This window comes from Rhinatrema bivittatum, chromosome 2, assembly GCF_901001135.1.
Source record: "Rhinatrema bivittatum chromosome 2, aRhiBiv1.1, whole genome shotgun sequence".
Lineage (NCBI taxonomy): Eukaryota > Metazoa > Chordata > Amphibia > Gymnophiona > Rhinatrematidae > Rhinatrema > Rhinatrema bivittatum.
Window position 1 is genome coordinate 601,077,166 of NC_042616.1, and position 12,249 is coordinate 601,089,414.

The following is a 12,249-nucleotide window of genomic DNA, read 5'->3' on the forward strand; positions in this document are numbered from 1 at the left end:
AGATTGCGTTTATTGTCTACCTCAGCATATATGATGTGCTTTTTTTGTTGTTGCAATTTTCAATGTCAAGTCCTTTAGAGTCACTTGTTCCAACAGCTCATAAGGAGGGCTTGCTAATGCACTTGCTACCAAATTCCATAATAGTAATAAGCATCACTGTATGATTAAAGCATTTAATGCCATGTTGAAAAGTGTGACCCTCCTTTGAGACACACACTTGTCCCCTTAATCTTTAATGCAAGAAATTGCTCTAACCTGTATCTAAAGTATTCATGGCCAAGCCCTTGTCAAGACTTCTGCAAGAATGTCAGAATATCTGTTATTTGGAATGCCATGGCAAATATGCCTACAATATGTTGCAAAAACTCACCACATCCTCAATCTTTTTGTGGAATTTTTAGAACCTAACCTTGTTCTATTACATGATGGGCTGTATCCCTTCTTAGCTAATCTTGCCCTCTCAAGAGCCATGCCATAAGAACAGATGGGTTTCCATTACTACCAGTCTCTGCTGAAGGAGACCCCCCTATGCCTTTAAAATGCAATGATCGATCCACTATCAGTCTGCTTAGATCAGCATAATAGTCTTTGCAGTCAGTCTAGTGCCCATAGGACCTCATATACCTACTTCCAGAGCTTCTTTATTACTCTGCTATTAATAGCCAAGGTGGGGGATAAAAGAGCAATGCTTCCCTTGACCACTTTTGTATCAGTGCCCCATTGCCATAATCCTTTAATTGGCTGAAGAACCTTCTTGCCTTTGCATTCTGGTAGGATGCCATAACCATCCGTGGTTCACCCCATTTTTGTATTATCTACTTGAGTGCCCCATGGTCTAACATCTGGATCTATCTTATTTCAGCCCAGAAAATCTGCTTGCATTCTCCTGACCTGCAATGTGTAATGCTGAAAGCTATAGCAGATTTTCCTCTGACCATGCAAATAGTAGCTCCGCTTCTTCCAAAGTTTTGTTTGTGCATGTCTGCCTCTGTTGCAGTCATAGTACTCTTACTGCTCCTCACCTAATCATTGACTGAAAACAGAGCAATGATAGCCATATGACTTGACTCTTAAGCAATTTATAGACCCTGTACTTTATCTCTGCTTAACCCTGGGCATAAGTGATCCTGGCAAAAGGACACCCCAATCTTAGAATAGGAATCTGTATTTAATAAACAAAAACAATCTGGGTATTCCAGTGATAGTCCCATGAATTTTACCATAATTTTCAGGTGAAATTAAATTATGCATTTAAGTGTAACATACTATTGAAGTAATTTTCACAGCTAATGTAGGCAAAAACTTACTGAACAAATCAAAGATGTGTGTTATAGCAATTTTCAAAAAACCCACTTCCACAGGGTAGAGTGCTTTTACATGTGTAGAGCCCAACTTTAAACAAATACTTTTAAAATCGGACCCCTTAGCATTAGTTTTCTTTGTGACTTCAGAGACAAAACATGTAAAATCAATTCTGAATTTAGGAGATAAGACTGCTAGCCCTATATCTTTTAATGGAAACAGCATTATAGTCTTGTAATTTATTTCTAATAGGTCTAGCAAAATCAGATACCTACCTTTTCTTACTGAAGAAATGACATGAGTGAAGAGAATCCAATTGAAAATAAGGTTAACAAGCATTTGTTCACCCATGTGAAATCCAGAATTGGTCTGTAAGGTCCAAGCCTCTTTTTTTTTTTATATCTTTTGGAATTTTAAAGTATAATGATTAACATCCTTGATTTTGAAATGGACATAACAATTAGCATTAATTTGTTTAGAGTTGCCAGTACAGCAATTGTCTTCACTGGTGATCATACATTGAAAAAACCATGAATGTGTTGGAGAAACTCTAGGGCATAAGCATTTTAAATGCTAGTCTCCGGAAATGCAGATCCACTTTTTGTAAAATGTTCGATCTAGCTTTTCTAGCACTTTCTGTAAAATCTAAAATTTGACCTATCCTCATGAAGGCTCAGTGGTTTTGATTCATCTAGAATCATGACTAGTCTTTAAAGTATCTCAGCAAAAATTCTTTGCAAGACATTTTGCAGAGATTCAGTCTGGAGCAAGAACCAGCAGCTTAATGCTTCAGTCATAGAAGAATTCTAGTTCCAATGCACTAGTGATCTTAAAGAACTAAAATTCATCAACTGTCAGAATGATAAGTAGCAGTGGATTCAAAAGGTGACATCTGCTCTCCATCAAAAAGCAGATATCTGCTTAATAGGGTTCTTGCCACACTATTAGTGCAAGTGCCATCCGCATAGATAGTTGAAGAAAAAACGTGAAGCATAATTCCTTATGCGCAGCACCTCCTCCCACAGGGATAGATTTCCTGCTCAATGGTGAGAACCTGGCACAAGCAGCTTGTGCATTCTGAAACAGTGTTTAAGAGTAGAGGAGCTAACCTATTTTCAAAAGGAGTTTTAATTTACAGTTCTGCATAGAATGGAACAGCTATGGATGCCTTCCGTCTCCCTCACAACTATATTTAAGAGAATTTAATATGCTGTCTATACACAGCACTAGGTGACTTAGTTAAAAACACACCAAATATGGTTAAGACAAACAAAAGAGAAAACCTTATGAGGGAACAACCTGTGGTTCTAACAGATGGATTACTGAGAACTATCGCTCAGAATTTTATTTTATTTATTTATTTTTACTACCTCCTAATCTACAGAGGGAGGGACTATTGAGGGGAAATAACTATTAGGGATGTGAATCGTTTTTTGACGATTTAAAATATTGTCCGATATATTTTAAATCGTTAGGGCCACGATACAATACCAATTCCCCCGATTTATCGTTAAAAAATCGTAAATCGGGGAGGGCAGGAACTTACTTGCCCTAAACCAATGGCAGGAAAACCGGCACACTAAAACCCCCTAAAACCCACCCCCGACCCTTTAAATCAAATCCCCCACCCTCCCGAACCCCCCCCAAATGCCTTAAATTACCTGGGGGTCCAGCGGCGGTCCGGAACGGGCTCCTGCAATTGAATTGTGTTGTCTTCAGCCGGCGCCATTTTGCAAAATGGCGCCGGCTGAAGACAACACAATTCAATTGCAGGAGCCCGTTCCGGACCGCCGCTGGACCCCCAGGTAATTTAAGGCATTTGGGGGGGGGTTCGATTTAAAGGGTCGGGGGGGGTTTTAGGGGGTTTTAGTGTGCCGGCTCACGATATTTTAAACACCCAAACGGCAACAATACGATTCCCTCCCCCTCCCAGCCGAAATCGATCGTTAAGACGATCGAGGACACGATTCACATCTCTAATAACTATACCCTCTCATTATCTAACATGTCCTATTATCCTATATTTTTGCTATAGGACAAATATTGCACATCATTTATTTATCTTTCTTTAAAGGCTGAAAAGCTTTGTTTAGGATCCTTAAGGATCTGAGGGAGGAAAAAAAAACCCAGAGGCAGGGATGCAGGCAGTAATCACTATGCTTTTGTTCAATTGTTCCAGCACTTTGAGAGTTAACCATAAGGCTGGGCTGTGCAGAGCTTGTAGATGCTGGAGCTGTTTGAGATGGTAGCTTGCCAACACAATGGAAGAAACCAATGGTTCTCTCTCAGGGTATGAGTTTAAGATATACTTTTGCAGTAGGTTCAGGCTAGTAAGACCCCAAAATAGTAAGCTTGCTCTGATTTGTACTGGTTTATCATTGTATTTGCAAGCTCAACATTATGTGCTTTCAGATGCTGCTGTTTTTTAATCAGCTGCACTTAAGACAGTGACTTGCACATGGTAAACCTCAGAAGTTACTCCTAGTCTTAGAACTGCTTTCAATACAAAGTATCTCTTCCCGTTCCTTTTTTAAATCACAGCCTGTATATCTTACCTTAGCCAGCTGAAAGCTCTAGCTCTTTTTCTGGTCTTTAAATAAATTAAAAGCAATTTGAAAAAGTTCTCTTCTGTTCAACTGTTTTTATTGCTCAAACTATTACCACATTCAAGGGATGGGAGCCTTTGAGATAGGACTCCAGTGAGCCCCCTGACAAGAGATGAAGAGCTTTCAAACTGTCAATGGCACACTTTGTTGCAAGGCTCAAATGCAGCAACTTGGTCTCCACAAGTATTTCAGCTCAGAGTATATACAGATAGTCCTTTTTAGAAAAAAGTCTGCTTAAAGCTACACATTTAGGGGCTGATCCAATAAAGTGCGCCCAGCCTAGCACACGGTTGGGCGCTTGCTTTAGACATGCTAAACTAGCTCCCCATACAGTAAGATTGTGTCTAACACGTCCTAACAATTGCATACCCAGAGCCAGTCAGAAGTAAATTCCATGTAGATGAGGACAAACTATTATCCCCCTATGCAAACACACGCTGGGCACCCACTTTTTTCAATTCAAGCTTTTGAGATATTACAAGGGAAAAAACATACAAGAACACCAAAAGAAACTAGCATTCATACACATGACGTATCAGTATATCAACATACCGTATTTTTCGCTCCATAAGACGCACCTGACCATAAGACGCACCTAGGATTCAGAGGGGGAAAATAAAAAAAAAAAAATTTGTGCTAAACCGGCTCTGCGTCTGGGCGTCTTATGGAGCAAATTAGGGGAGTGCATAGTTTTTTTTTTTTCTCCCCATTTTGTTTTCGGGTCTGGGGAGGGCCATTTCGGTCCACTCCCCAGATCAGAAAATTTTTCTTTCTGTGGGAACCCCCAAAACCCCCCCCCCCCCATCCCAACCCTTTAAATTAACAACCTCCACCCCCCTGACCCCCCCAAGACCTGCCGAATTAATTTCCTGCAACCCCCCACCCTCCTGACCCCCCCAAGACCTGCCAAACATCCCTGGTGGTCCAGCGGGGGTCCAGGAGCGGTCCGGGAACAATCTCCTGGGCGTGAGCCGTCGGCTGCCAGTAAACAAAATGGCGCCGACGGCCCTATGCCCTCACTATGTCACTGAGACCGACCGCTGCTATTGGTCGGTCTCAGTGACATAGTGAGGGCATAGGGCCATCGGCGCCATTTTGTTTACTGGCAGCCGACGGCCCACGCCCAGGAGATCATTCCCGGACCCCCGCTCGACCACCAGGGACGTTTGGCAGGTCTTGGGGGGGTCAGGAGGGTGGGGGGTTGCAGGAAATTAATTTGTCAGGTCTTGGGGGGGGGGTTGTAGGAAATTAAGTCGGCAGGTCTTGGGGGAGTCGGGGGGGGGGGGGGGTGTTTGTTAGATTTTTGTTTGGTTTTTTTTTATATTCGCTCCATAAGACGCACATACATTTTCCCCCCACCTTTGGGGGAAAAAAAGTGCGTCTTATGGAGTGAAAAATACGGTAGCATGTTCTCTTGCAAGTAGCAATACCTATAATATAGAAGTTTGTGAATATACAAGATTCTGAACTTCCAAATAAAAACCCCCACCCAAATACAGTCTTATCTGGGTTTTCCGTATTGAAATTTGTATAAGATACAATACCCACTAAATTGTGGAGCTCTTATGGCTGAGTGTATACACAATATATATCATTCCTTACTCATTTCTTTCCACTGTAAAATAGCAAGACCAAATCTTTTCAAATTTACCCAAGTTCTGACCTTTGCAGGCTATAATCCTGCTAAGACCATATGTTCCAAATATGTAACAGTGGAAGGAATTGTTTGAGCATTACAATTCCTCCATAGTAATGCTATTTCACAATGGGCAGCCAATAAGATCTGCTGGATTAGCAAATAAATATCTGCGTGAGGTACTGGTAGATTCAATAATGCATGTTTAGAGCAAAGGATTCAGAACTGACATTCTGAATCAATAAGTTAATTTCTTTCCAAAATGCATCGACAACTGATGCCTTAAGAGATTTGGATCCGTAAGCTTTGTGCTGAGCCAGCTGACAATATTGAAGATTCTGTACCCTTATGGACACACATCTGATTCCCTAGATCAGACAACACCTTTGGTAAAATTTGTTCCACAAGAGGTCCTATAAAGCTCATGGTTTGGGCAGGAAGTATTACTTACAAAAAAAAAAAAAAAAAAGACAGCTTACGGTAGAAGTATAGAACGTAGATGGTGAAAATCTAGTTCTGAATCCAACCAGTTAGCCTATTTGGCTAAATTAGATGATTTTCAGAAGGAATCTATATTACTGAATCAATTTCAGCATAATACAAGCTGCACCAAATCAGCTATGAGAACTTTTTCACATTGTAAAAAAAAAAAAAAAAAAACACAAAAAAACCCACTTTGGCTAGTAATTTACATCAAAATGTACAGACAAATTAGTGCCCAAGAATTTGGCTGCTTGTTCAACAGAATACACAAAATGCTACCAAAACCCTAACAGAAAGCTCCTTCTGCTGGAAGACTATCAGACATGCTAACTTGGAGCTCACTTGTGTCCCTCAACTAAAATGCCTTCCAGGATCCTTAGCTGGCAGAAATAAACCAAACTGTCAATTTAATTTTTTATAGACCGCTTAGTCAAAGATCAAAGCAGTTCATCAATACTTATTTTGATGCTTGTGTAATCTCAGAAGGGTATGAGAACAGGTGGATCTATCAAAGTAAGCATGAAAGTTGGAGGGTCACTCAACAACATAAAGGAAGGAATTTAAAATAGAGGTTGTTATCCATCTGAGGACCCAATAACCTCACTAAAGACATCCAAGTAGTAAAGAAGCTTCCAGAATCTGGGGAAGCTTAGCCACACTGCTCAGACTATTGCCTTTTCAGAAGTGTTATCTATTCACAGAAAGGAAAGGGTTATGTCACATAGTCAACTTCAAGATGTGGCTCAAAACCTGCTGTAAAGGATTTGACCATATTCTCAGTGTAGTATCTGTAGAAGGAGAAATATGACCTAATGGTTTCCAAGTACTTCTTGGTTGCCAATTCACTATCCATAATGGCATTACTCACACTAAAGATTGTTCCAAACCTACCCATTGTAGTAAAAAGGGTGAGAAAATCTATGATGGCTCAACTGTGCCACAAAGTATCACCATTGGAGATTGGGGACACTCAACCCCCTCTTAATTTCAGCAAATATAGTACCCTGAGCACCATTCTAGGCAGTCTGTCTCCAAATGAAATCTAATATCTTTTTGCCACAATTTTAGTAGGTGACTGGATATAAATATCAGGAGAGTTTGAAATAAGTAGCTTATTCATAGATGTTAGTTCGTTTTTATGACAGCTATCTGCCCCAAACAAGAGAAAGAATGTCTCTCCCACTTCTCTTGATTACTCCAGAGCTTTTGTAGAAGCAGCATATAATTTACCCAAGTATATTCCCAAATATTTAATCTATTTGGGAGCCCCTTTAAGAGGAAAAATCTTCCTTCAGTTTAGATAACTGCCCCTCTAGCATAGTTAAAGTCTCCGATTTTTCCAGGTTCATATTGAATCCACTTTGCTAAAGCAGTTCATTTCTGCTACTGTGCTAGCTAAAGATAGAATGAATTCTGCTAGTGTAAATGTCATCTGCCAAAAAGGAAAATTGGTTCTTACATGCTAATTTTCATTCCTGTAATACCACAGATCAGTCCAGACCAGTGGGATGTACCAAAGCCACATTACACCAGACGGGAACCCAAAAGACCCACGCGCAAGATGCTCTCCCTAAACAGCACTTGGTCCAGATCCCTGACATCCAGACGATAATGCCTTGTGAAGGTATGTAGGGAAGACCAGACTGCGGCTCTACAAGTCTCCTCAGGCATCAAATTTATTTATTTATTTAGGGTTTTTATATACCGACTTTGATATATATATATATCAAATCAAGTCTGTTTCCATTTAACACAACTGTCGCTGGGGGGCGTTACATCAAATGACACTCCGCCCAAGAAGCTGCTTGTGCTCTCAAGCAAACTTTCAAACCAGTCAGGACAATCCTTCCTGATGTAGGCCAGCGAGCCAAGGATGCCTTTTCACCCTTCTTTGGACCTCCAAAGATCACAAAAAGGTGACCCGATTTTCGAAAAGAGTTAGTGACCATCAAATACCAAAGGAGAACCCAGCGGACATCTAACAGATGAAGATATCTTCCCATAGCAGGGTCACAAGCCCAATCAGGGAATACGGATAACTCCACGCACTGAACAACATGAAAGGCGGACACCACCTTTCGGCAAAAATGAAGGAGCCGTGCTCAGGGACACCCTATCAGCAGAGATGCAAAGGAAGGGATCCCTACAAGAAAGAGCCTGCAATTCTGAAATACATCTTGTGGAACAGTCTTCAAGGTGAGGTCCTTTAAGGAAGCGTGTCCCAGAGGCCCAGAAGGGGGATCACGAAGTGCCCTCAAATCAGATTTTATGCTGGAGTGGAATCTCACTTACAAAGAGGACGAAGGTGCTTCACCCCTTTCAGGAAATGGACAATGTCTGAGTGGCTGGCTAGAGGCCTGCTACCTACCCACCCTAGGAGACATCCCAGGGCCAAAACCTGAACGTGTAGGGAATTATAAGCCAAACCTTTAGATAATCCCTGCTGCAAAAACCCCAAGACCTGAGGAATGGTCACCGACAATGCCACTACACCCTGCTGGTCACACCAGCCTTCAAACACCTTCACCACCGGAGCATGCGCCATAGATTTTGAGGGCCACCTGGACTGAAGCAGGGTGGAAATCACCTGTTCTGAATAACCTTTCATCCAAAACCGCCACCCCTCAAACACCAGGCTGTGAGAGAAGTGTTCCTCCCAATCCAAAAAGATGGGCCCTTGTCGCAGGAGGTTCGGCAGATGAGCTAGGCATAGTGGGCTGTCTGTCACCAACCATACCAGGTCTGCAAACCAGTCAAACACACCATGATAATCAGCCCCAGGAACACTGGGGAAATGCATGGGAGGTTGAAAAAGAAAAAATAAAATGGCCACCGTAGTAAACATGAGGCAGGGAGCCTAAAAACAGAGGTTCTTACCAGGGCTGAAACTCTCCCCCCTCCTCTTCAGGGGTCTGCCTGGCTCTGCACCACCAGGCAGACTGATTTACCCCGGGAGCTGTGGTGAACAGGGAACTTGGTGCAGGTTTAAAAAAAAAAAAAAAACCACACTTAATTTCTAGTAACAGAAAAAAATAAAGCCTAAGCTAAGAATAACAGAAAAAAAATCCCCAAAGGGGCTACTTCCTTGTACCGCAGACACTGAGAGGGAGCCTTCAGGTCACTGAGGGAGCCAGTCCCCTGGCTATCAGGGGATCCGGAACCACACGGGCTAGCACCACCAGGGGTAACCAACTGCCCATTCACCCAGCTCTACCTGAGGGATGGCCCAGACACTGAACCTAGCACCTCAGGGAGCAAGAAAAAAATCAATCTCACACAGAACTGCAGGTATACATGGCCACCATCTTGAGTCAGAGAAATACTGACAAGCTGCAGGTGGCACACTTGGGATACCAGTGCCTTGAAGCTTTGCTCTGACTCCAACTGCTGGTGGGAGTGCATAACCCACTGGTCTGGACTGATCTGGGCATGTACAGGAAGTGATGATTTGTATGCTGGGTGCCCAATAGACATTTGCATGAATTCGTATTGCCAGTAGTTCCAGGAATATGGCAGGGAGTAGAAAAGGGCAACCCTGTCAACTGCTTCTATAAACTGTAAATGTTTCAGAAGAGCCTCCATTTACTTTTACACAGGCTTGGGGTTTATCAAAGGTTCTTTGAATCCAATGAATAACACACTCTATAAAATTCATCCGTGCTAGTTTTCAAAATAGAAGTGCCCATTGTGCCATGTCAAATGACTTCGCCGCATCAACTTGAGAAAAAAAAAAAAGCTGACTGGGTATTTTCCTTTTTAACCCACCAGATATCTATTTTGCGAACATTGTTTGCTGCCATTCGTCCTGGAATAAAACCAGCTTGGTCTGAATATATCAAAGATATCACTTTATTCAATCAATCTGCCATAACCTTGGCTAAAATTTTAAAGGACAATAAGAAGCGATATTGGCCTGAATAAGCCACATAGGGTGGGATCTCTGCCAGGTTTTGCTATAAGTTATTCCTACTAAATTAGCTCCAGGAAGAAGGTATCCCCATTCCTAAGAAAGTTAAACAGCCTGGTCAAAATAGGACCTAACAAAGTGGCTAATTGTTTATATCATCTAGCAGTGAAGCCAACCAATCTTGAGAGATCTTTAATACCTTGTGATACTTCCAGCTCAAATTTTCAGATCCAACATGTGTTTACCGGCCTCAGATAGCTGTGGTAGGTACATATTCAGCAAATACTCCTCCTAGGGGAATACTGTGCACAAAAACTTAAAATTCTGCAACATTCAGCAAACTTTATATTGGTCAAAACAATTTACATGACAGCTTTTAAGTAATTACATTTTAAATCAATACAGAAAAAAAAAAAGTTATGCAGAATTTTCCCAGGTATTCACTGTAAGTGATCCTTCCACTCGCTCTCCCTACTCCCATGGCTACCCTCTCAGGCCCCAATTCTTCCACCTGCCAGTATCTCTCCCCTCCACCTCTAGGCTCAACCCTTCCACTTTATCACCATTCCCAGAGAGTTTGACCCCGTTCTCAGTACTGCCCCTCACACAGGCTCCCTCTGACCCTCCTTCTCTCTAGTACACATACACATCCTCATACAGGCTCCCTCTCTCTTGCATACACACCCACACAAACTCCCTCTCTCTTACACAGGCTACCTATGTCTCTGAAGCCTATTAGCCAGGTTGCTTAAAAGAGTGCCTATTATAAGCTTCACATGCTGTGGAGACTATCTGTACCTGAGTGAAAATGACTTAAAACAGTTGTACATTCTTTGGTAATGACTTCTCTAGACTACTGAAATGCCTTGTATATTGGTCTTCCTCAAACTACCCAGATGGCATTGCAGTATGTCCAGAATTCAGCTGTTAGAATAGTGTCTGGACACTAATCTGTCAACACATTTTATTAAAATACCATTGGTTACCAGTAAGTTTGTGGATCAAAACCCACATTTTTTTTTTTTTTTTTTAAAGGGCTTCTTTAAAAAAAAAAGTGGGTTTTGATCCACAAACTTACTGGTAACCAATGGTATTTTAATAAAATGTGTTGACAGATTAGTGTCCAGACACTATTCTAACAGCTGAATTCTGGACATACTGCAATGCCATCTGGGTAGTTTGAGGAAGACCAATATACAAGGCATTTCAGTAGTCTAGAGAAGTCATTACCAAAGAATGTACAACTGTTTGGGATTCATGGCTGGGTTCCCATGCCTCCTTGTAATTTTATCCTCCTTCCAGGACAAGAGACCTGCTTCACAAATTTTATTGGATAATCCTTCATTTAGCATCAGATTGGACAAATCATATTAACAGCTTTATATACACACAAGGTCCTGAGCTCTGAAACTCCCTGCCATCTCCTATAAGAGAACTCTTTACTAAAAATCAGAAAATTGGTTAAGAGCTTTCTTTTTCTACAAGCTTAACTAAATTTTAGTTTATGGGCATTGGGATACCCAAATGGACAAAATAGGCATTTAGTTCCCCTATTACCCTGGCTTTACGATGTTATGTTTGGCAGATACATATTATAGACATTTGTTTGTTTTGTTATAGAAATGTTTTTACAGGCAGTAGCCTTTTTAAACAGGCTCAAGCAGGTTCTTTTTATCCTTGTTTGCAATGCATAAAATCATAAAACAAGTTCTGGCAGCTGAAAATGAATGGCATTGCAGAAGAATGTGCAGATAACTTAATAGCTGAGACCATGCAGAATTCATGTTGTGTTTCTTTTGTTTTTTGCTCATTCTATTTAATTTTGTATTTTATGAATAAACTTATAAACTGCTTATCAATATTATCAATATTTCTAGGCAGTTTCCAATTTAATAAATATGAAGTTTGTAGCTAATTAAAAAAAATTAAAACCACCTAGTTTATCTTTGGAAGACAGCTAGTTTAGGAGTACACATACAAAGAGATGTATGTACTCTGCACCTATTTGTAAAGGAATAAAATCTGGGTCCACGACAACCAAAAAACACATGCCTGCACAGTTTTCTTCCACCAACCTTTAATATAGGTCCAGCATAATTTCAGTATAGCAGTTTACCTGGGTAACTCAGTTACCTAGATAAATTGCTTTGAAAACTGCTCTCCAAGTCCATCAACTGGTTTAGAAGCCCCCACTATCAATCCTTGAAGGATTTCAACCAACCAATCTTGATTTTTCAGATTTCCACAATGAAAATTTGAGATATTTGCATACCACAGAGGCAAGGCATGCAGACCTCTCATATGCATACTCCTTG

General features: G+C 41.1%; 1 protein-coding gene across 1 annotated transcript in view; it reads right to left on the bottom strand.

Annotated features, from left to right (window-relative positions):
- Positions 1-12,249, bottom strand: part of OSBPL1A (oxysterol binding protein like 1A) — a 546,359-nt gene that overhangs the window by 451,196 nt on the left and 82,914 nt on the right. The gene's annotated exons all lie outside the window — the stretch shown is intronic.